The sequence below is a fragment of the Cherax quadricarinatus genome, chromosome 1, assembly GCF_038502225.1.
Source record: "Cherax quadricarinatus isolate ZL_2023a chromosome 1, ASM3850222v1, whole genome shotgun sequence".
Lineage (NCBI taxonomy): Eukaryota > Metazoa > Arthropoda > Malacostraca > Decapoda > Parastacidae > Cherax > Cherax quadricarinatus.
Window position 1 is genome coordinate 36469101 of NC_091292.1, and position 25724 is coordinate 36494824.

The window sequence follows — 25724 nt, forward strand, 5'->3', positions numbered from 1 at the left end:
TGGACTTTTAAGTCTAGTGGGTAATTTCGCTGCACACAAATTTGTTTTGGGGTAATACCTAAGAAAAGTTCGCCGACCTCTGTTATAATGGGGTCCTGCAATTGATTTTTCTACTCGTCCTCGCTTTTCAAAATTCCTGACTCAGTCATTGTTAGCACAAACTTTTTCACCCATAAATTACTAATCCTCTTCATCTATAAGAGATTTCCCCGGCTTCGAATGACATCATTTAGGTATTGGATATCACTGAAGAAGTTAGTCCGTTGTTTTTTTCCCTCATCATGATGAAACAATTTTTATTTAAGGTTTGTGCAATCTCCCCCGAAGTCCTAGAGCAACTGACTTTCCAATGGACCAAGAAAGGATCATTTAACAAGTGATGCTGAATCTTGTGTTAGTTTCAATCACTCTTCCAGAACATTTCAATATTTTCTTCAGATGATGAAAGTTGTGGTCTATGGTAAATCGCTTCTTTGATCGTTTTACGACAAAGTTCCCTTCCTTGAAGATGTTTAAAGTTTGTTCTGGCAATTCTTAATGAAACTGGATATGAACAGAAACCCAGCGAACATACTTGTTGTGATTAGAGGAGAAAAACAGCTGAAGGGAACTGCAAGACATCCGGAGAGAAAAGAAAAGTTGGTTTTCCTTTGCGACAAAGTGAAAGTCAGTCGGGTTGCCTGGAACTTTATAAGGAGGATCCAAAAAGGCAGCTACCTTAAAAAGCAACCCATCTTTTCTAATGGCAATTTTGGTTTATATGTGTCATATGCTTCGTGGAGAAGCCTCGTCAAGCCATTATACGTCACCTGATGGGAATACCTCCATTTGATTGCACGTGTTGCTTTTAGGAAAGCATTACCAGTTCCTAAAGTTGCTGATCCAGGTTCAACAATGGCTGATAACCTTATAGGAGGCCATCAAGAGATATTAAGGTTTGCTTTTCTAAGTGAAAATCTTACATATCTACAATATTACCGACTAATGGAGGGTAAGCCTAATGAAGTTCTTGCGTCACAGCGTACACTGGCTGGTCTCCTTTGATCACAGACACCTTTCCTGAGTTTAGGTAAGCTGTACCCTTGATAACTAACTACATTTTATGTGGAATCATTACTGGATTATTTGACGATTGTTTAAAAAACAATAAGAGAACAATAAGGACAGGGACAACTTCAATAGCAAGGGCACTTTGATGACCATGTGATAAAAGGATCTTCATTCTTACATTTTTGTTCTTGAAGCATGAAGGCCACTTTTTTTTTTGTCCATTCTTCTTTCTTCGAGATCTCTTCGACAACAATATCTTCGTCATAGTGTGATCCTTGAAAGTTCTTGAGATGGAGCATTTAATCTGAGAGAAAGATGAGAATTTTTTATGTATTCATCAGGCAGGATTATTTTATTGTAGCCACAGTCTGGAATTGGTGAGTGTCTTTTCGTCATCAATCAGAGCACTGCTCCACAGAAACACTGTTATTGAGATACCCTGAAATGATTCCTAACACATAGTTGAAGACGAATTTTGATCAATATTATTGAGAGGAATCACTGTGAAAAGCCCACGACAAAGGCCAGGAAGACACTGACCACGAATGAAGTAGACTGACAGACCAGCAGTGCAAGTCTGTCCACAGCCTCCTGGGGTTTGAACTGTGAACCGAGACAAATGAATATAGGTAATATTGCTTATTTCGATTTATGACTTTCCTCCTCTTCAAACTTTATTGAAGATTATCATATGAGCAATGCTGTGCACTGACTGCTGTTCTATAATGTTCGTCTCACATAATGGACCATGGGTGATCAATCTAATCAGAAATTTGAGAACTTCATGTACTGATGATTGTTAATTAATATTTAGACGTGAATCCATGCTTCTCCAAAGACTGTTATAATGGCACTAGCTTTCAAAGCAATAGGAAGTACCTCGCCTTGGTCAATACAAAAACCGAGATATTTAATTTTTGCTTGTCCAAACTGGCATTTGGTCAAATTTATTATTATTATTATTATTATTATTATTATTATTATTATTATTATTATTATTATTATTATTATTATTATTATTATTATAAAAAAGAAGCGCAAATTTACTGAAAAGTTGTATTTCTCTAATTCCTTAAATAAGGTTTCAAGACGGGTTAAGTGTTGCTCCCAGTCATTGCTATATACCAAAAGATCGTCTACATATACTTCTATTCTTTCTAGATCATTGGTCAATATGTTCATTATACGATGAAAGGTGGAAGCCACGTTACACAACCTGAAGGGCATAACGAAATAATTGAATAATCTGCTGTGTATGGCAAATGCGGATATTTCTTGGGCTCGCTTGGTAAGTGGCACTCGGTAATAACCCTTTAATAAATCGAGGCAGGTAACATATGTGGCTCCTAATACTCAATTAGATCATCAGTATGAGGGAGTGGGTATCCATCTGGTACCGTAAGTGCGTTTACGATAATCAGTACACATACGGTAAGTTCCATCGGACTTTGCAACTAACATACAGGACAAGGCCCACGGGCTCTTACTCTGCTCTATGAGTCCGTGGGACAACAGAAATTCCACTTCCTTCAATGCTTCCTGTTTCATTGGACTTGCCCTGTAAGGAGATTGCTTACAGGGCTTAGCTCCTTGTACATCTATGTCATGAATCCCTAATATACAAAACTTTGGGATATCATCAGATAAAACCTTATAACGCAATATCAAGTCCTTAATATTTTTGGCTTTTTCGGTCAAGAGACTGTAATGTCTCCTAATTTTTTAGGCGTACCACTATCACCTTAGAGATGTCGAGCAGACATACATTTTCATTCTTGGTCAAAGGAAGAACTGATGTTATTGGCATGAGATTTGGGTGATATGCTTTAAGTTGATTTGTGTGATAGGTGCATTCTGCCTTTCTCTTCCCTGGTATTTGTAACACATAATTTACTTCATTAAGCCTTTCAATCACCTCTAAAGGACTTCGTACCTAGGTTGTAGAGCGTGTCCTGGTAAGAATTTTTGTGCCATCACCCTGTCACCTGGTTTAAAGGAGCGAGAGCGTGTTTCTTTGCCATAACATTGCTTCATCTTGGACTGGGCAACACTCAAGTTCTTTGAAGCTAATTCCCTCAGCAGTGACAAACGCTTTTGCATCATAGTTGGAGATGTTCTAAAAGATTGCTCGGATTTTCCAGTCCATTTATCTTTTAGTACGGCAATGAGCCCGCGTACTTAGTGTCCGTAAATTAATTCGAATGGACTAAAAACTGTACTTTTTTGTTCGCTTTTCCTTATGGCGAACAAGAGGAATGGTATTCCCTCATCCCAGTCTCGGAAAAACTGCTCGCACTACGCTCTCATCAGTAAGCAGCAGAGAATACTGACTTAATTCCGAGGTGAGATAAGGTATCCCGTAACATCTTAGAGGTAAAATTTGAGCCTTGATTTGACTGAATTATCCGGGGAATCACCACCTGAGAAAATTTTTAATGAAGCTTGGACAATGATGCGAGCATTAATTTTCCTCAATGGAATAGCTTCCGGATAGTGAGTAACCACATCCATAATGGTAACTAAATATTGATTCCTTTGTTTAGTCCTAGGTAAAGGATCAATGCAATCTGTTATGGGGCGTGAGAAGGGCTCGCCACTGATGGGAATCAGAATGGAGGTGTGTGCGAGGATTTGCCGGTCACTTGGCAGACATAACAACTCTTTACATAATTTTCCACCGTTTCCTTCATCCGGGGCCAATAGAAATGCTTAACTATTTTGCCCATTGTTTTCTTGACTCCCAAATGTCCTCCTCTGAGGGAAAAGTTCAACAGATAGGAGTAGTGAGCGAGTATATGGTGACGATAGTTTGACTGCCAGTCTGCTTGTTAAGGTAGGGTCAATGTCTAGCTCCCGCTCTCCCCCCCCCCATTTTTCCACCCAGAAAGGTGACGTGTGGGGCTCCAACCAAATGGATAATCACTTGACTCACAGCTCCCAACACAACTGTAAGTACAAGCTTCTGCTCCTGTTTTTAATGGATAAATTGGTTAAAAGGTTCACTTTTAACCAATTTTAGAAACTCAGTTCATTCTGCCTTGATTTCCAGGTTTTACTTTTAAATCCTCACCATTCTTTTAAGACCTTACACTTATCACAGAGAGTGATTTCTCAAGCAGTGGGTAACTTTTGTCTCTTTCTAGCTTGGAATGTCAGCTTGGGTCAACTGGCAACCAAAGAAACAGTGTTGAAGGAGACAAACTTCACATGAGTTCTGGGATGTCACTTTTTATCTACGTACCTGAGTGTAGCCAACCCCAGGCAACTACCCCTCATCTTTGCAGTGGTGAAAGACCTGCATACCTATCATCTTGACGGATTATTCAAGGCTAGAGACTCTGTGATGAACTAGTCGTTGGGTTGTCACTCAACAGCTGTGACCTCCTCCACATCAGTAACGTGGTGTCAACATCAACCGGACACCCCAGTCTAATTGTACATATTAGCATTGAATTTCAATATCATTTTTTCATTTCATTTTTCATTTTTCTTTCAAGTAGAATAAAAGTTCATATTTAAATGTTTTATATTTTCAGTTCTAACAATAAAGTGTTTATATTTGTAGGTTATTGTTCCTTTTTTCTATTCATTAATTTTCCTAAGGAGGAGCCAGCCTTGGTATGACCAACATAAGATCTTACAGGGCTGAGTAAGCCTTCACAAGTGGCGACCTTACCAGGATCACTCGACCGAATCAAGATTAGACTCCATCTCGAATCTACCATTGGAACTTCAACGCCACATACCACAGACGGTTACCACCAGCCATGAGTAATCATTCTCTATGGTAGGACTGCAGTACAGGTATTTAAAAGATTTGGTGATTGTTATAGTCTCAATTTACTGTAAGTCAAGGCAGGATATACTAGTTAATTCTGCCACTTTTATTTTTGAGCGTGAAACGATTTGGAGAAATAGACTCTAAGGACCCGAGATTTTCCAGTGACAAGTTGTTTCATTGAGCTCTATTATATCAAGGGAACTGTTGTAGGACAATCTCGATTTGTTGGTGAGAAGATTGGATGGTCAAGTGACCCCATTCAACTTATTGTTTGGTCGGAGCCGGCATAGAACCCTCCATTTTTTCATACATAATGTTTAATCGAAGCAGGGATCAAACCCTCTGATTTATTTACAGTTTGAGCAGAGCAGAAATTGAACCCTCCGTTTTCTTTGATATATACCCATTTCATTTTCCCCTGGTAGTTTAAGTTATTCTTGCAAGCATGGAGGAATACCAGTTTTGGATGAACACTGGGAGTAAGTTAGGAATAAGGGGAAAAATTTAGAAGCATTCATTAACACTAAGACCCAGGAAAGAATTGAAAGAAAAGAGAGACAGTTTGAAAGAGAAAGAGAAAAGAGAGAGAGAGAGAGAGAGAGAATCGAGAGAGAGGAGAAAAAGGAGAAAGATCGAATTGAAAGAGAAAACCAAGAAAGACAATTAGAAAGAGCGAGAAGACAAAAAGGAGTGTGATAGACTTGATCATGAGAGAGCTAAAGTCCGTGAGGAACAAGCTAAAATACGTGAGGAACAAGCTAAATTAAGAGAACTTGAGGAAAGAGCAAAAGATAGAGAAGTTGAGGAAAGAGCAAAAGATAGAGAAGTTGAGGAAAGAGCTAGAGAAAATGAGTTAAGAGAGAGAAAAAAAGATCGTGAGGTACAGAAAGCACACCTTGAATTAGAAAATAGAAAATTAACTTTTACACAACAGCAATTAGAGGAAGGAGTAATTGAAGATCATACAGCTAGTGCACATATTCCAACACCTAATTTACCTCCCTTCACAGAGGGTGAAGACATAACTTCATACATTATAAGGTTTGAAAATACAGCTACCCTCTGTGAATGGCCAGCTGACACCTGGGCTACCAGGTTAGGTATGTTATTTTCTGGTACAGCTTTGAACATCTATGCAACTTTGTCGCAGGATATCATATGTAATTATAACCTGCTTTATAAGGCAATCCTTAAAGCATACCAAAAAGCCACAAATTCATATAGGAAAGATTTCAGGTATGCCACCTTACAGCATGGCCAAAACTTTCAGCAGTTACAGGCAACACTTTCGTTTGTTCGACTTTTGGATAGAGAGTTCAGGAATTGATCACAGTTATGAATCTCTTAGAAACTTCATTGTTGCTAACCAGTTCCTGACAGCTCTTCCCCACCAGATACGAACATTCATTAGAGAATGTAACCTGATTAAAGCTGAGAAAGTTGCTGAGGCCACTGATTTGTATGCTGAGGCTCACAGTTCTCATCAAGACCTAGAGTAATTGATTCTTAAGGGCAGTGATTCACCTGAACCAATGATTAAGAAGCCTACAGTAGAAAAAAAGCCACTAGCTATTATACCAACATGTCATTGGTTTGGTGGTATCGGACATAAACGTCCAGATTGTCCTTCAAAGAAAATAGAGAAAGTTGGCAGATGTTTTGTTGATGGTAATGACGAGGCACCCTTCTGTTCGGTAACAGTTAATGGTATAAACGTCTCAGACATATTACGTGACACTGGATATACGTGCATCGTAATTTCGGACAAACTGTTCTCTAACTTTAAAACCTCTCGTGTGTCCTCTATTCTTTCAGACTACTTGGGTCGTGAAAATACTTTACCTACAACACATTGTTACTTGAAAACTAAATGGTTCACAGGTTGGACTAATGCGGGACTAGCCCCAATTACTTGTTTTATAATAGTGGGTAACGTTAAAGGTGCCGTTCTTCCTTCGGAGGCGGATCTTTCGTCACCACCCATGGACCTAAGTTTTCCAGTTCCTCTTCCTTGCAAGATAAATAACCCCCTTAACAATTCCACACCGGACGCTGCATTGTCTTACACGGTTCATTTGGGGGTGGAAACAGATGATACTGCTCTCGATAGTGAGGTAGCAGGATCACCTGTTCACTCGTCAGGTGAAAGTAAGGGTATTGCCTCCGATACTATAAATGTCTTGACTAGGGCTCAGACCATAACCCCGGCTTCTCCTACCTCCTCTTCTCCCACCGTAAGTCCTTTCATTTTCCCAGATTTTATGTCCAAGGATGACTGTCAATTTACAGCGGGATTGCCCTTCACTTCGGGATTGTCATAATCATGCTTTTAACAACAAAGTTATCCACGGGAGATACCTATCACGTAAGTTTGAATATATTGATGGTATTTTATATAAATCTGTATCTAAATTTCATTCTTCAGCGATAGATTATTCCCTCCTTGTTGTTCCTAACCCATGTCGAGAGACTGTTCTTCAAATGGCTCATGATTTGCCAGTGACCGAACAATTGGCTCATCGTAAGACGTGGCATTAACTCAAGCACACTTATTTTTGGCCAAGCATGTACTCAGAGGTTACAAAGTAGTTTTTTTTTATTTTATTGAGAGCATATCTTGTACAGACAGACATAATACATATATATTGTATAAAATTGTTGAGAACAATAAGTACATACATAAATTATCACACACACACACGTTGTTGGACACAGGAGAAAAAACCCGTCACAGACAAAACGAAAAAGAAAGACCATCGAGCACACTATACATCACTCAAGCCACCTATCAGTATATATAAGAAATACACTTGAAATTATCACGTCTCACGTCTACATAGGTGTGACGAACAGCTGACAAAAAAAACATACTTATGTAGGTGCAAATACAAAAAAACATCACACATATATATTATTGTAAAAAGAAAACCACATTCCTAATAAATACCTCTTTCTTGGGAGTAAGTCATACTGAAGTATGTGTATCCACCTGAGGTACACACACCTCCGCCAAATACACTGGCCACAATTACTAAATTATCATATTGTTGTACACATACATAGATATATCAACTTGTAAAGTAAAGGCCGTCAACAAAATCAAGTTCACAGCACAGGCTTCCATAACCTAATGCGAACACATAAATAAAAACTACCCTATCACAACCTATTCACTGCACAAAAGTCAATGTGCAAAACAAAGGTGTATACAAGAGAAACTATCAAGTTGCAAATTCAATCTCTCCGAGACTCCTTAGCTCCCTTCTTTCCCCCCATTTGGGCAACCGCCCACTTTCTCTCGTCATTACACATAACCCTGTCACACATTCTTCTAGCCATACATGAGCATAAAACCTGTCACAGCGCGACAGTATCACAATCACTACAAACCTCACCCAAGCATCCTTACAGCAGACATGCCTACATTACCTCTAAAAAATATATACCTCCACCCTCTAACATAGGTGTGATGGTAAGTGATCAAGCATGTGCAGGGCTATATATACATAGAGAGTAATGCAATCATCATCCCGTGGGACACGTACGCAAAAGTATGAACTGAAAATCCCCACAACCAAATTGGATCGCACTTTTAATTCAGCTGTCATCACACTTACTTCCAAACACCTACTAACCACACTAAACCATCCCTCGTTTACGTCTAAGCCAAACGCCCATACCACACATGCACACACATACACGCACACACACACACACACACACACACACACACACACACACACACACACACACACACACACACACACACACACACACACTCCCGACGGCGAGCCCATTGGAACCCCAGATAACATCCTCAATCCTTGCCCCAGCCATGACAACCCCCCTCAATACAAAGCTAGTAAGATCCCAACAGTTAAACCACGATAACCTGCGGGGAAGGTTCCCTCCCACCGCGATCCATATATTTCCTTATTCCTACAAACTGTCCTAGAGAAAGTAGCTGCCATTACCCCTTTCTTTGCAACCCAGTCCCCATTCCCAAGCGTACCTCACGACACGTACACAAAATCTACCATTAAATATGCCAGTGCTCGTTGTGTACTCTCTGGCACCCCTCCCACATCCAAAACAAGCGCCCTCAGCACCGGTATGCTCTCCCCCACCACTCGCCTCACTATCCTACCCATCCAATCCCGAACATTCCCCAAACATTAACAAAAATACACCGCAAGATATGCCGAATCCTCTCCACCACACACTATACACCCACTCTCCTCCACCACTCGTTTCGCCCATAGAACCGCTCCTGATGGCAAAATGCCATGCAGGAAATGGAACATAACCTTCCGCACCCGAGGCCTGAGCTTCAACTTACAAAAACGACACCAAATATCTCCCCATTCATACATGGGGTATATTCCCTCCACTGGCACCACCATCTGGCTCCTAATCACTCTCGCCAACACCCCTATGCAGATCTTGCCAGGTTCCCATAGGACCATGAGGGTATGCAGCACCACCTCACATTCCCTCAACTCTGCACCCACATACCACCTCTTCACTCTCTCATACAGAAGCTTTAACCCCTCCCAACCCCCAACTCGTATATATTCCCTTCGTAAGTAAACGCATTTTTACCCAATGCCGCAGATCCAATAACCCTAACCCCCCCTGACGTTCTGGCAGCATTACCACCTCCCTCCTCAGCCAGTCACACCCGGAACCCCATATAAACTTAAACACCCTCTTTAAGATTCTCAAAATTCCTTGCCCCATTATGGGGAAAGCTGCAGCCATGTGCCAAACCTTACTGAATAGTAATGTGTTTACCATGATGGCCCTCTGCAACAATGTCAAATGGTACGGTTGCAAACTCCTCAATCTGTGCTGCACCCGTTCCACAATGCGTTCGGAGTTCACCTCCCTCGACCACACTTGATCCTCCATATAAATAACAGAAGTCCTCAGGTTGTTCTTCAACTCTACATATCCTTGGTTAGGCCTCATTTAGACTATGCTGCTCAGTTCTGGTCACCGTATTACAGAATGGATATAAATGCTCTGGAAAATGTACAAAGGAGGATGACAAAGATGATCCCATGTATCAGAAATCTTCCCTATGAGGATAGACTTAGGGCCCTGAATCTGCACTCTCTCGAAAGGCGTAGAATTAGGGGGGATATGATCGAGGTGTATAAATGGAAAACAGGAATAAATAAAGGGGATGTAAATAGTGTGCTGAAAATTTCCAGCCAAGACAGGACTCGCAGCAATGGTTTCAACTTGGAAAAATTCAGATTCAGGAATGATATAGGAAAGCACTGGTTGGTAATAGAGTTGTGGATGAGTGAAACAAGCTCCCGAGTACAGTTATTGAGGCTAAAACGTTGTGTAGTTTAAAAAATAGGTTAGATAAATACATGAGTGGGCGTTGGTGGGTGTGAGTTGGACCTGACTAGCTTGTGCTGCTGGGTCTGGTACAGTGCTCCATCCTTGAGTGGGGATGACCAGACTGGGTGGGTCATTGGGATAATCCGGGGGGTGGGTCATTGGTCTAATCCGGGGGGGGGGGGACATGGACCTGCTCCACATGGGTCAGTAGGCCTGTTGCAGTGTTCCTTCTTTCTTATGTTCTTATGTTCTTATATACACTATTCCACATATCTTTAAGCTATCCACCACCCTCCACTCCAAACCAGCATCCCAATCTCCCTGCCAGTTCCAATTTCCCAGCCTTAATAAGCATGATTTCTCCACATTAACCCTCATCCCCGTAGTCTCCCCAAATGTACAAATGACCTCTCCCACCTCTCTCAAACTCTTTCTCTCCCGCATGAGTACCGTCGTGTCGTTGACGTATCCTACAATCCCCAGCCTACACCCCACCTCCCCTGTCCCCACCCCCCACAGATATGGGCCTCAATGAGTCCGTAAAATGGGTCCTGAACACAGGCAAACAGGATTTGAGAAAGTGGACATCCTTGCCTGAGGCCCCGCCCCATACACACCTCTTCCCCTATGCGACCATTGATTTGCACATGCACATGCACCCGTGCCCCTCGATACAATGTCTCAACCCACTCCGCAACTTCCTCCCCAAATCTCTGCTTTAGAAGGATCTGCCGCAGTGCCTCCCATTCCACATGGTCATATGCTCCCTGCCAATCCAAAGCAAGTAAGCTCCCCCTTTTCTCCCCAAACCCTCCACAAACCCCTTAAGACGTCTGTGGCCCTCGACCATGCATCTGCCAAGCAACCTGTATTGCCCTCCCGATACAACACGCCCCACGATGCATTTCGGGCAATTTCCCAGTATTTTTGCAAACAATTTATAATCCACACATAGTAAAGATATCGCCCAATAATCTTTTAGGGTATTCTGGACCTCTTCCTTCGGGACCAGAACAACTACCGCTGTGGCTTGTAACTCCTCCAACACCCCCTTCTCCTTTAGGAATCCACGCATTAACTTCCAAACCTGCAGGTAAAATTCTCAAGGCAATCCATCTATCCCCGGAGCCTTTCCTGCATGCATACTCACCAATGCCCGCCAAACCTCGCCCTCATCTATCTCCCCACCCAGCGCTACTCGATCACTACCCCTAATGAACATGGCACTAGCTTGCAGACGCTACGCAAAGCCTCACCTCCCACTGTGCTACTCCCCAAATACTGCTCATACCATGCATCCTCATAACCACTCATCCCCTCTGTCGTCCGCAACACCAGCCCCTCATGATAACCCCCCACTTCAGAGTGGATGACTAACCTACCAACCTCAGTGGCCTTCCGACGGTGCTGCTGACCCTGTAAAACACACACCGATGGTTGATCGCCCCACAACACCTCCTTAATCCCCTCCTGCACATGCACCACATTAAAACGTTCATTTTGCAGCTCACGAATCCTTCCCTTCAATGTTTCTATCTCCTCCACAGGATATGCTTCCCTGTGTCCACCTCTTCCATAGCAATCCCTCAACCTATCCTCTAGGTACTGAAGGAGCCCATACGACTGTTGTATTATGCATTTCCCCTCCCTCACATAAAACTGACATATTCGTCCCTTAGCCACCCCATCCCACTACCTCAGCAAATCCTCTACACCTCACCCATCCTCACTGAGCTCTGCCCACAATGTCTTGAATCCTCTCTGCCCCTCCTCATCACCCAGGATCCTCGTATTTAGTTTCCAATAGCTCTTACACCTCCTGGCCAGCCCATCCCACCCCAGGTCGACCACAACCGCCCTATGATCAGAATATTCCACCTCCACCATATGCACGGGCTCCACTCTTACCTGCTTCGTGATGTGCACCCGATCTAGCCTCGCCACATATCCATGTCTAACAAAAGTGTGCTCCACCGCCCAAGCCCCACCCCCAAATACATCACGTAGACACACATCTCACTGAAGATCACCTAGGAAAGTTGAAAAATGACCTGCCCCCCACGGCTCAACGTCTGCCCTGCGAATAACACAATTCCAATCCCCTCCCATGATAGCAACAGGTGGTAAAGAACGGAAATAATAAACGAGCCCATCCCTCACGAAATCCGCTTTCAGACATGCATCACTCTCCGAGGGTGCATACACACACATTAACGCCACTACTCGCCCATCCACCATCCATCCACTCTTATAATACGCCCCTCCCCCTCCTCTTCACTTCTACTGACCACACATGGGCTCACCTCCCAGAGTAGGACTCCCACCCCTCCTTTCAAGCGACCCGTCTGCATCACAAAAGCCCTATATGCATCCACCTCCAATACACACCCCACCTTGATATTGTGCTCTTGCACAAATATGACATCCACTCTATGCTGGCACAAGAAACTTGCAAACCATGCACACTTCACATCCTGACACAAACCATTAATGTTAACCGTCATACACCTTAGGCCAGCAGTGGTTTCTTCTCCCTGTGCTTTGACACCTTCACAACACCACCATGTCCTTTCGGACCTCCTTTACACATGTCTCTACTGGCAGCCCTAACCCCTCCCTGGTCAAGCTCTGGGTCCATAGTCCCCGAAGGACCACCACCATTTTCTTCCACCACCACTACCTTGCCGGTCCTCTGTGCTGGAGTTAGGACATCATCCGTATCCGATATAACAGCCTCACACTTGCCTCGTGACTCCACCTGCCTCCATCTCTACCTCCTGTGATACCTCACGGTGAACCTCCACCTCCACCACATGTCCAACCTTCCCGCCATCTGGGCACATTGCCCTGTGAGACACAACCAAGTCAATGGGCTCATCTTGCTGCCCACACACGTCTGCAGCATTCCTCACACCAGCCCTCGTCGCCAAATCGCCCTCCCCATCTTACTGGGGAAACAGCGAGGTGAGCACCGTCTCTAGGACCTCATCGATGGCTTCGTCCGCCGAACCCTGCCGTCCCCCACCATCAGGCAAAATGGGTTCCACAGGGCCCCCAGCCACAGGGGCCATCAGGTCCACACCCGCTACTGCCTCTGCTTGCTCCACCTCCCCACTCCACAGACGACCAGGCCCATGTCCTTCCTGTAGCTCCAGAGCACGTCCAACTTGCCCAGATTCCCCTGCAGCAATACTTTCTAGACCATGAAGTCAAGTCTGTCGTTCACAATATGCATCAATGTGATCAAAACCACCAAAACACCTGCAGGTCTTGCGTTGCCCAGCATAGGACACCATGAGCTGAGTCCTGAAGGCCTCCAACATAACATACGATGGTATGGGGTGCTGTATTATCATTTTTAGTGAAGACGTGCCCTCTGGGAATCCAGCATATGCACCTTGTACCCACTTGCCGGGCTGTGCCAGGTGAACGGTCCCATAGTCCTTGAAAATATTGCGTATGTGCATTTCATCTGCCTCAAACGATACATTTCGCACTCTAACCCAAGTATAGTGCCTGGAGACGTCATGAAGGTGGACACTCACCATAGAATTGACCTCCACTCGCACATCCTGGTATTTCTCTACCAGCCTCTCATAGACTCCGGTGTTCAACAACTTGACAAACACCCTGTATGCATCATTAAGTGCTATGCCATATAATTCTGCATCCTCTATACCATACATATCCCGGATGATTAATGGCAACAGCCTGGGAGCAGCTTGCAGCGAAATCGCCCCGCGAACCAGCTCGATGCCCACAGTATTTACTTTCCTCCTCACACTCTGCACCATATTTGATAAAAACAGGAAGTCTTCCAATTGCCGAGAGGGCAGGAGGCGCACGTCTGCTCACACCAACAGACGAGCAGAGAATCCCATATTTTAGGTACTAAAGTATTCATTACAAAGAAGTACAGTTCTTGCAATAGGTGTCAGGTGCTTACTGCACAAAATACACACACTCCTATTTCCTGTATATTTATTAAATCTAAAACTTCCCTCCTGCAGAAACGAGATACTCCACCATACAAAAGGGATGTTTAGCCCTTGTGCTGGGTATCTCCAAACTTAAATTTTATTTGCTGGGAAAAGAATTAATTTTAGAGACGGATCACAAACCTTTGATATACCTAGAAACTTTTAATTAAGGGAACCAATAGTTGCCTCTTGAGGTGGACATTGGCACTCCAAGCTTTTAAGTTTCATATTGTGTATATCAATAGTTCATCCAATTATTTCTCTGACTGGTTAAGTCGTGACAGTCAGTAGAAGATATTGGTACCATACGCGACTTTCCCGGTTTAGAACTTTTCCTCGCCTATTCTTCTTATAATTTTTGACTATAAGTCTTGGTATGGGGGAGTCTGAGGGAAAAGTTCAACAGATAAGAGTAGTGAGCGAGTATATGGTGACAATAGTTTGATTGCCAGTCTGCTTGTTAAGGTAGGGTCAGTGTCTAGCTCCCACTATCCCCCCCTTTTTCCACACGGAAAGCTGACATGTGGGGCTCCAATCAAATGGATAACCACTTGACTCACAGCTCCCAACACAACTGTAAGTACAAGCTTCTGCTCCTGTTTTTAATGGATATACGTATTGGTTAAAAGGTTCACTTTTAACCAATTTTAAAAACTCAGTTCATTCTGCCTTGATTTTCAGGTTTTACTTTTAAATCCTCACCATTCTTTTAAGTACCTTACACTTATCACAGAGAGTGATTTCTCAAGCAGTAGGTAACTTTTGTCTCTTTCTAGCTTGGAATGTCAGCTTGGGTCATCTGGCAACCAAAGAAACAGTGTTGAAGGAGACGAACTTCACATGAGTTCTGGGACATCACTTTTTATCTACGTACCTAAGTGTAGCCAACCCCAGGCAACTACCCCTCATCTTTGCAGTGGTGAAAGACCTGCATACTTATCATCTTGATGGATTATTCAAGGCTAGAGACTCTGTGATGAACTAGTCGTTGGGTTGTCACTCAACAGCTGTGACCTCCTCCACATCAGTAACGTGGTGTCAACATCAACCGGACACCCCAGTCTAACTCTACATATTAGCGTTGAATTTAAATATCATTTTTTCATTTCATTTTTCATTTTTCTTTCAAGTAGGATAAAAGTTCATATTTAAAGGTTTTATATTTTCAGTTCTAACAATAAAGTGTTTATATTTGTAGGTTATTGTTCTTTTTTTCTATTCATTAATTTTCCTAAGGAGGAGCCAGCCTTGGTAAGACCAACATAAGATCTTACAGGGCTGAGTAAGCCTTTACACCTCCCAAAGGACTATTGTGAGCAAAACTAATAGCTAATTCTCTGAAGGCGTTGGGTAGTACAACTAGATGCTTACTTGTAGACAGAAGGTCGTTGGATGACAAAAGACAATTTTCCTTTTTCATTAATATGTCGTTACCAAGACAGTAACAATTGTCCAGGTCTTGAGCGTCATCCTCCATAATTGCTATCTCTCGTAATTTTTTCAGGGCTGGATCCAGGGACTGATCTCCAATTAACTCTTCCTTAGATAGTATATTAATGTCAGGAGAATCTTTAATAGGGCCAATCATAGAATATTTCGGATTTGAATATCAGGGTTGTAAAGCTTTGAGAACAATAAACCGAGACCTATATCCCCATCGTCTCCTAGGATTTCAGTTGGCAAAGAATTTCGCTGCACTCTAGACATTGCCCTAGTTAAAACATTGAGAGGGAATAAGATAGGTTCCTCTTTCCGAGCTTCTATGGCATAGTTAATATCAGTAGAGTTATCCAAAACTAGAGGCTCTCAGCTTATACCCGGTAGTCTAGATCATTGCCTATGAGTAATTCAACTCCCTGAATTGGAAATGTTTCACTTGATATACCTACTGACACAAAGCCGGTATAGGTTTGTGTTTGGATATATATTTTGTGAAGAGGCACTCTTATGATGATGCCTGCATAGGTATCTAATAATACATCTAGCTTGGAATTATGCCTTGCTTCAACAAGGTTAAATAACTTCCAGTGTCTCAGAAGGGGTTAACCTCAATTAATTGAGTTTCTTCTAGCCCAACTTTAACTTTAGCAAAGTAAGGACTCATAGCCCAGTGAACATCTTGTTCTGATATTGTTCTAGTACTGAGTCAGAGTGACTGCTGGCTAGCTCTCGTGAACCCTGTTCGGAACTACGGTTCTGTTTCTTTCGGGTTGCCGAGGAAGGTATCACTTGAGTTGGGAAACGAACTTGTTGTTCGTTCCTTGTATCCCTCTCTAGCCAATAGCAATGTCTCCTTAAATGCCCTTTCTTCATACAATAGGTACATTTCAACACAGTTTTACCTTACTAGCTTTAAACTTTTCCCAGAGTCCGATCTAAATTTATCATTAATTTGTGGGGAGGCATGATAAGAGATCGGGTGAGGGTTCTGTGTGCGACGTACCTCTGTAAGGTTAGATCGTCCTTTCTTAGGAGAAGATTTATTCACTGTTTCTTTGCTTTATCCTTTGCTAATCAACTGCTGCGATATTTCATAATTATCGGCGAGTGAGGCTGTTTCTAGCAAATTTACTACAATTAAATACCTATGTAAGTCTTCGGGCAAGTTATTATAAAAATCCTCATAGAAGATCAACCGCGAGACACTTTTCACCTCTCAAAAGCGGTTTTCTTTTCACGCACGAAATCTACATACAATTGAATAGGCTGGGTTATAATGCTCAAAGCTTTTTGATAACTTACTGGGAGAAGGTCGTAAGCCTCGAGGATAGCCTTCTTAACTGAGTCATAATGCACATACTTCTCAAAAGGTAACGTAGCGGTATAACTTAGAACTTTGCCAGACAATGAAGTGTGCAATTATGCTACCCGGTGTTGTCGGGGCCAGTGCATAGTGCGAAATAAGTATCTAAATCTTTGTCATTAAATTTGGGAACCATAGATGCGGCTTTCTGTATATTAAACGCCTCTTCTGAGGATTCAGTATGTCTTTTACTCATGTTACCCTGTTGTCACTTTATGTAACAGAGTCTCCCTTTGGAAGTCTTCTTCATTCAACTTGCATTGAGCTTCAATTTGAGCAATCTGCAATATCAATAGATGTTCTAATTTCTCAAATTGACTTTGAGAAATATGCCCCGAGGATATAAAAAAAAAGGAATCAAACTGGAGGTACCTGGATATTCCTTTGATCGAGTACTGTGGTCAGTGACAGGCTGAATATTCATAGGAAAACTCGCAGTAACAGACAAATTCAGAACGCCGGCTGCACCCTGCGATATTTCATTTACTTGGCTATAAGCAGGAGAGGGAGATCTATTGATTACGGTCTCAAGATCAATTCTTAGAAAATGTCCTTCTAATTCTTCGAGTGTCGACTGGTAGCTTACTTGGGATATTAGACTTTCAGAATCAGAATCTTCCACTACATGAACATCAGATGCCCCAAAAACCAATTTGTTTATAATTATTGACCTTATGGTATTGGCTGTGTAATATCTAAATTACGGACTATTTGCCAACAGGTTTGAAGTTTCAAGCAATGTAGCTTGGACAATGTTAGATCGTCAAATAATTACTTAATACGATTTTCCATAATCAAAAATTTGAAATTAACTGAAGAGAAGAATAATTCCTAGTAATTAGCATTAATAAGATTCTCTAATTCAATGCCTTAAATCAACAAACCTCCCAGACAGGCCCCCATTTGTTGCAAGTAAGGGATTTAAGAGGAATTTTTATTCCTTGGAATTTTATAAAGAACTTCAGAATTTGGCCTATATCAAAGATTACCTATTTCAGGCAACAAGGTATTGGATCAAAAGCTAGCTTAATATATTTTTAGAGTCTAGGGTTTATAATTTATTTCTACTAGAAAACTAAATCCAATAATATTACAATTTTACTATGTTTAATAATAAAGTTTTTGAACACAATACTCTTGTCTTCTTTTCTTACATAATATTACAACTTAATATTATATGTACAATAGTTTTATTTTAAGGAAACTCTAAGTAATGAGTTTACAAAATATATATATAAAGTTCAATCGCATGGAAATATCACATTAACGATGAGGACTAATTTTAACACTTTACAATTTGAGTCTTCAAAAACATTAAAGACTTTACCTCAACAAGACAATGTCTTAAAACCAACTGCATAAATGTGAAACATTCAACAACACCTCTGACTTCTGTCATCAAGAAGATAGACACCAAGATTTTGTCTGAAAGACACATCTCTAAAGATTGCTAGAGTGCCCAAGAATATGAATAAATCAGTCTTCTGAACAATATTGAGTGAACTAGGAGCCAACTCTTAACTCTAATACTCAAGAAAACTCAAACTGAGTGAATCAAAGGGAGAACCGATATATGATCAGTAGTCAGGGCTAGATCAGGGAGCAGACTGATTCACTGCCAGTATGTTAGCCAGTCATAAGGTTGGATCACTTGACCCAAACTTAAACATGTGAACAATAATTTACCTGATGGTTTCCTGACATTTTGTTTGTTCTCTATGCATATAAAAGATCCTACATAACATAATAATAACTAAAATAATCATCGATATCGATAATAAAATAATAGTAATAGCAAAACCATATATATATATATATATATATATATATATATATATATATATATATATATATATATATATATATATATATATATATATATATATATATGTAAAACTGGTCAATTAGCAAGAACTCATTTCAAATTAAGTCCTTTCTGAAATTTTCTCTTATACGTTTAAAGATATATTTTTTTCATTAATGTTAATGTAAAAATTTTTAATTTTGCACCAAAAGAATCTTAGAAAACTTACCTAACCTAATTATAACAAGAGCAATTTATTTTAGCCTAACCCAACTAAATATATTTTAAATACGTTTACAGTAATTTAGTACTACACAAACATATATATATATATATATATATATATATATATATATATATATATATATATATATATATATATATATATATATATATATATATATATATATATATATATATATACATATATACATATATATATATATATATAAATATATATATATATAAATATATATATATATATATATATATATATATATATATATATATATATATATATATATATATATATATATATATATATATATATATATAAATATATATATATATATATATATATATATATATATATATATATATATATATATATATATATATATATATATGTATATATATATATATATATATATGCAAAACAACCACTCTGAAAGAATAGAGAAATTCCAAGCGCTTTTGTGACTACTCACATTATCAAGGAACTATGAAAGTAAAGCATCCAAGGAAGCTATATAAGGGGTCTGGCCAACACCTCACTATCAGATCCCACAACGGTTAAACACCTGACGCGCGCCGACCCAACTGGCTAGGTCCTTTGTACAACTCACCCACAAACTATTCTACCCAAGAAAATTTAAAAATTATTATTTGTCCAGTGTATTATTAAATTCTTCCCAAATTCTATTAATTATAAATGGATCTAATTTATATAAACCAAAGGAAATATTCATATTATTGTCAAAACTGCTTTTTATGAAACAAGATTCAATTATATTCCTGTCGACCATGGACTTGCTTGATACTACTTTCTCAACTTTTTGAAAATCAATTGGATGGTTAAAATCTCTTACATGAATAAATAGAGCATTGGAATCTTGTCCAGTTCTAATGCTATATTTATGTTGTTTTAATCTTAGATCGAGATTTTTACCAGTTTGACCGTAATAAACTTCATCACAAATTTTACAAGGAATCTTATAGACACATCCATCAGCATTTTGGGGGGAATTCTTTATCAAAAGTTTTTTTACTGTATCAAGATTTTTGAATACAACTTTAATATTAAAAGTATTAAGAAGAGAAGGCATATCAACCAAGTTTTCATGGTAAGGGAGAACCAACATATTTTTAGTTGAATAAGGCTGGTTGTCCCTTTTTGGATTGTAAAAAGTATTTCTAGCAACTTTAAAAGATTTATCATTTACATTTCTTGGGTATTTTAAATCATTACCTATTTCATAAATTTTGGATATTTCCTCATCTATGAACTCAGGACTACAAATTCGTAAAGCTCTCAAAAACATTGATGAGAAAACAGACTGTTTGACTCTATCTTGATGCGAGGAATAATAGTGGACATAGGAACAGTTATTTCTAGGTTTTCTGTAAATTTTAAATTTGAATTCATTATTACCCTTAATAATTAAAACATCTAGAAAAGGCAATGAGTTATTTTCTTCAAACTCAACAGTAAAGTTTATAGAATGGGCTAAGCTATTTAATTTTCCAAGGAAATGGTGTATATCTACATTTTTGGGCATAAGACACAAAATATCATCAACATATCTGAACCATTTAGCTCTATTAGGGAGGATTGTGTTAAGCAACCTTGTTTCAAAAAATTCCATGTATAGGCAACTAAGAACAGGTGAAAGAGGATTTCCCATTGCCATACCAAACTTCTGAGTGTAAAACTTATCATTAAATACAAATTTTGCATCAACAATGCAAAGTTTAATAAGTTTAATGATAGTAGGAACTGGCAATGGTAAATCATAGTTAACGAGTTCTTCAGATAAGAAACTTAATAAATCATCAACAGGAACTTTCGTAAACAAGGAAGTAACATCAAAACTAACCATGTTAAAATCATTTAAGTCAGTCAAGGAGCTTAATTTATCAACCAAGTCTATGTTGTTTTTAACATTAAAGTTAGAAATTTTGCCAACAATAGTGCTCAAAATATCAACAAGCCATTTGGATAATTTATATGAAACTGATAAAGCATGCTAATAACAATTTTGTAATTAACTTATCAGATGAAATTTTAGACAAACATACAACTGCTGCTCTAGGTTTTTGCCTAAGTTTTGCAACTTCAAAAAAACTTAATAATGTTGAAATTGCAAAAGCCTTTTGTAACTTTGAAAAATTTTCTGATTTATCCTCTGATGAAATTAATATTAGTAAAGGAATGGTATATAGCTCTATGTTAAAACCAAACATTCCCAATTGCCCTCAAAGATTCTTTAAGTCTTATGATACACTTAATAACAATATAAAATTGCGCCTTACTAAAGCAGACAAAATAAATGCAATAGTAATTATGAAAGAAAATGATTACCAAGAAAAAAGAAAAAATGAATAATCTCTTAGATGATACTGAAACCTATTCTAAAGTTAGGAAAAATCCCCTAGAAACCGTTAACAGCAATTTCAATAAAACAATAAAACTTCTACTGCATGCATGGACTAATTAAAACACACAAACCAGGGAATCCAGTCAGACCAATTATTAGCTCCATAGGGTCAGTTTCATATAAATGATCCAAATGGCTTATTGATATTTTGAGCCCTATTGTTGGCAAAATTTCTAACTTTAATGTTAAAAACAACATAGACTTGGCTGATAAATTAAGCTCCTTGACTGACTTAAATGATTTTAACATGGTTAGTTTTGATGTTACTTCCTTGTTTACGAAAGTTCCTGTTGATGATTTATTAAGTTTCTTATCTGAAGAACTCGTTAACTATGATTTACCATTGCCAGTTCCTACTATCATTAAACTTATTAAACTTTGCATTGTTGATGCAAAATTTGTATTCAATGATAAGTTTTACACTCAGAAGTTTGGTATGGTAATGGGAAATCCTCTTTCACCTGTTCTTAGTAACCTATACATGGAATTTTTTGAAACAAGGTTGCTTAACACAATCCTCCCTAATAGAGCTAAATGGTTCAGATATGTTGATGATATTTTGTCTTATGCCCAAAAATGTAGATATACACCATTTCCTTGGAAAAAAAAATTAAATAGCTTAGCCCATTCTATAAACTTTACTGTTGAGTTTGAAGAAAATAACTCATTGCCTTTTCTAGATGTTTTAATTATTAAGGGTAATAATGAATTCAAATTTAAAATTTACAGAAAACCTAGAAATAACTGTTCCTATGTCCACTATTATTCCTCGCATCAAGATAGAGTCAAACAGTCTGTTTTCTCATCAATGTTTTTGAGAGCTTTACGAATTTGTAGTACTGAGTTCATAGATGAGGAAATATCCAAAATTTATGAAATAGGTAATGATTTAAAATACCCAAGAAATGTAATTGATAAATCTTTTAAAGTTGCTAGAAATACTTTTTACAATCCAAAAAGGGACAACCAGCCTTATTCAACTAAAAATATGTTGGTTCTCCCTTACCATGAAAACTTGGTTGATATGCCTTCTCTTCTTAAGACTTTTAATATTAAAGTTGTATTCAAAAATCTTGATACAGTAAAAAAACTTTTGATAAAGAATTCCCCCCAGAATGCTGATGGATGTGTCTATAAGATTCCTTGTAAAATTTGTGATTAAGTTTATTACAGTCAAACTGGTAAAAATCTCGGACTAAGATTAAAATAACATAAATATAGCATTAGAACTGGACAAGATTCCAATGCTCTATTTATTCATGTAAGAGATTTTAACCATCCAATTGATTTTCAAAAAGTTTGAGAAAGTAGTATCAAGCAAGTCCATAGTCGACAGGAATATAATTGAATCTTGTTTCATATATCAAATCTTATTGCAGAAAATTTCTATTTTAGCTACTAACGGAGGTTTTCGCTCTATTTTGACAATAATATGAATATTTCCTTTGGATTGTGTATAGGAGTGATGAGTGGCTTTAGGTACAAGAAATGAGTAATTTCGGATAATAGTAATGATTGATTATAGGTACAGGTGATGAGTAGTTTTGTGTAGTAGCAGCAGGCTCTATGTGTAATGCGTGATTGTATGTGGTAGCTAGGAGGGATTATGGGTGGATTCAGTGAACGATTGTGTGTAGCAGCAATGAATGGTTGATGATAATGGGAGAGGCACATTCTATATTTTAGCCGGAAGGGGGGAATGGACTGATGTGTTAATTTCTCGATTCGTCAAATATTGTGCAAATAATATCAAATATTATACTGGAAAGGTGTTTACTTTCTATCTTTCTGCCAATTATAATAATGGGTAACTCGGATGTTACTTTCCCTTTTTTACTTGCATCCAAAACCAGTATCGTTAGACTCGAGAGTTTATATTATTACTTTGTAGTATTAGGAAAATTGGGTAGCCCAGTAGAGGACTCAAAATATTATTTATAAATCACTTTCAAGCTATTATAAGTGTGTACCACTGAGAATAATCTGATAGGATGCTTAATAGATATGAAACTTTTAAAATATACTTAATACATTTGAAAAATGAGAGGCCATAAATAATATAAAACAAAATAATGCACAAAATAGAGTAAATATAATGTGGGAGGATATGCCACCAAAAATCTTTCTGAAGTCATCATCTTTAACCATCTGAAGCTCCAAGGTGTTAGATACACTTGATAGAAGTATTAAAATTAAAGGGGCAGTTCTGCCATTCAGAGCTTCCCATGAACTTTGCCGAGGAAAACCCCGCCAATGAGAATGATAGTACCATCGCTCAGACCTTCCTTGTGGCAACACCACCACTCAAAAATCTTCCTAGAAACAGTATCACCATTCAGAGAGGCTGCACCACCTCTCGGAATCTTCCTTGTTGCAGCATCCCTACCTCTCAGAACCTTCTTAGTGGTGGCTCTAAATTTTAGCAACTTCCCTAATGGAAGCTCCAGTATTCAGAGGCACAACTCTACATTTCGCAGCCATTCTCGTAGCAGCTTTCTATCTTAAACCACACCAGTGACAGCTCTCCCTCTCAGAACCACACCAGTGACAGCTCTCCCTCTCAGAACCACAGGAGTGACAGCTCTCCCTCTCAGAACCACACCAGTGATAGCTCTCCCTCTCAGAACCACACCAGTGATAGCTCTCTCTCTCAGAACCACACCAGTGACAGCTCTACCTCTCAGAACCACACCAGTGATAGCTCTCCCTCTCAGAATCACACCAGTGACAGCTCTCTCTCTCAGAACCACACCAGTGACAGCTCTACCTCTCAGAACCACACCAGTGACAGCTCTCCCTCTCAGAACCACACCAGTGATAACTCTCCCTCTCAGAGCCACACCAGTGATAGCTCTCCCTCTCAGAAAAACACCAGTGACAGCTCTCCCTCTCAGAACCACACAATTGACAGCTCTCCCTTTCAGAACCACACCAGTGACAGCTCTTCCTCTCAGAACCACACCAGCGACAGCTCTCCCTCTCAGAGCCACACTAGTGACAGCTCTCCCTCTCAGAACCACACCAGTGACAGCTCTCCCTCTCAGAGCCACACTAGTGACAGCTCTCCCTTTCAGAACCACAACAGTGACAGCTCTTCCTCTCAGAACCACACCAGTGACAGCTCTCCCTCTCAGAGCCACACTAGTGACAGCTCTCCCTCTCAGAACCACACCAGTGACAGCTCTCACTCTCAGAACCACACCAGTGACAGTTCTCCCTCTCAGAACCACATTGGTGGCAGCTCTCACTCTCAGAACCACAAGGGTGACAGCTCTCCTTCTCAGAACCAAGCCAGTGATAGCTCTCCCTCTCAGAACCACAACATTGACAGCTCTCCCTCTCAGAGCCACACTAGTGACAGCTCCCCCTCTCAGAACCACACCTGTGACAGCTCTCTTTTTCAGAACCACATCAGTGACAACTCTCTCTCTCTCTCAGAACCAGACCAGTGAGAGCTCTCCCTTTCAGAACCACACCAGTGACAGCTCTTCCTCTCAGAACCACACCAGTGACAGTTCTCCCTCTGAGAGCCACACTAGTGACAGCTCTCCCACTCATAACCACACCAGTGACAGCTCTCCCTCTCAGAACCACACCAGTGACAGTTCTCCCTCTCAGAACCACATTGGTGGCAGCTCTCTCTCTCAGAACCACACGGGTGACAGCTCTCCCTCTGAAAACCACACCAGTGACAGCTCTCCCTCTCAGAACCACACCAGTGACAGCTCTCACTCTCAGAACCACGCCAGTGACAGTTCTCCCTCTCAGAACCACATTGGTGGCAGCTCTCACTCTCAGAACCACAAGGGTGACAGCTCTCCTTCTCAGAACCACGCCAGTGATAGCTCTCCCTCTCAGAACCACACCAGTGACAGCTCTCCCTTTCAGAACCACACCAGTGACAGCTCTCCCTCTCAGAACCACAACATTGACAGCTCTCCCTCTCAGAGCCACACTAGTGACAGCTCCCCCTCTCAGAACCACACCTGTGACAGCTCTCTTTTTCAGAACCACATCAGTGACAACTCTCTCTCTCTCTCAGAACCAGACCAGTGAGAGCTCTCCCTTTCAGAACCACACCAGTGACAGCTCTCCCTCTCAGAACCACACCAGTGACAGTTCTCCCTCTGAGAGCCACACTAGTGACAGCTCTCCCACTCATAACCACACCAGTGACAGCTCTCCCTCTCAGAACCACACCAGTGACAGTTCTCCCTCTCAGAACCACATTGGTGGCAGCTCTCTCTCTCAGAACCACACGGGTGACAGCTCTCCCTCTGAAAACCACACCAGT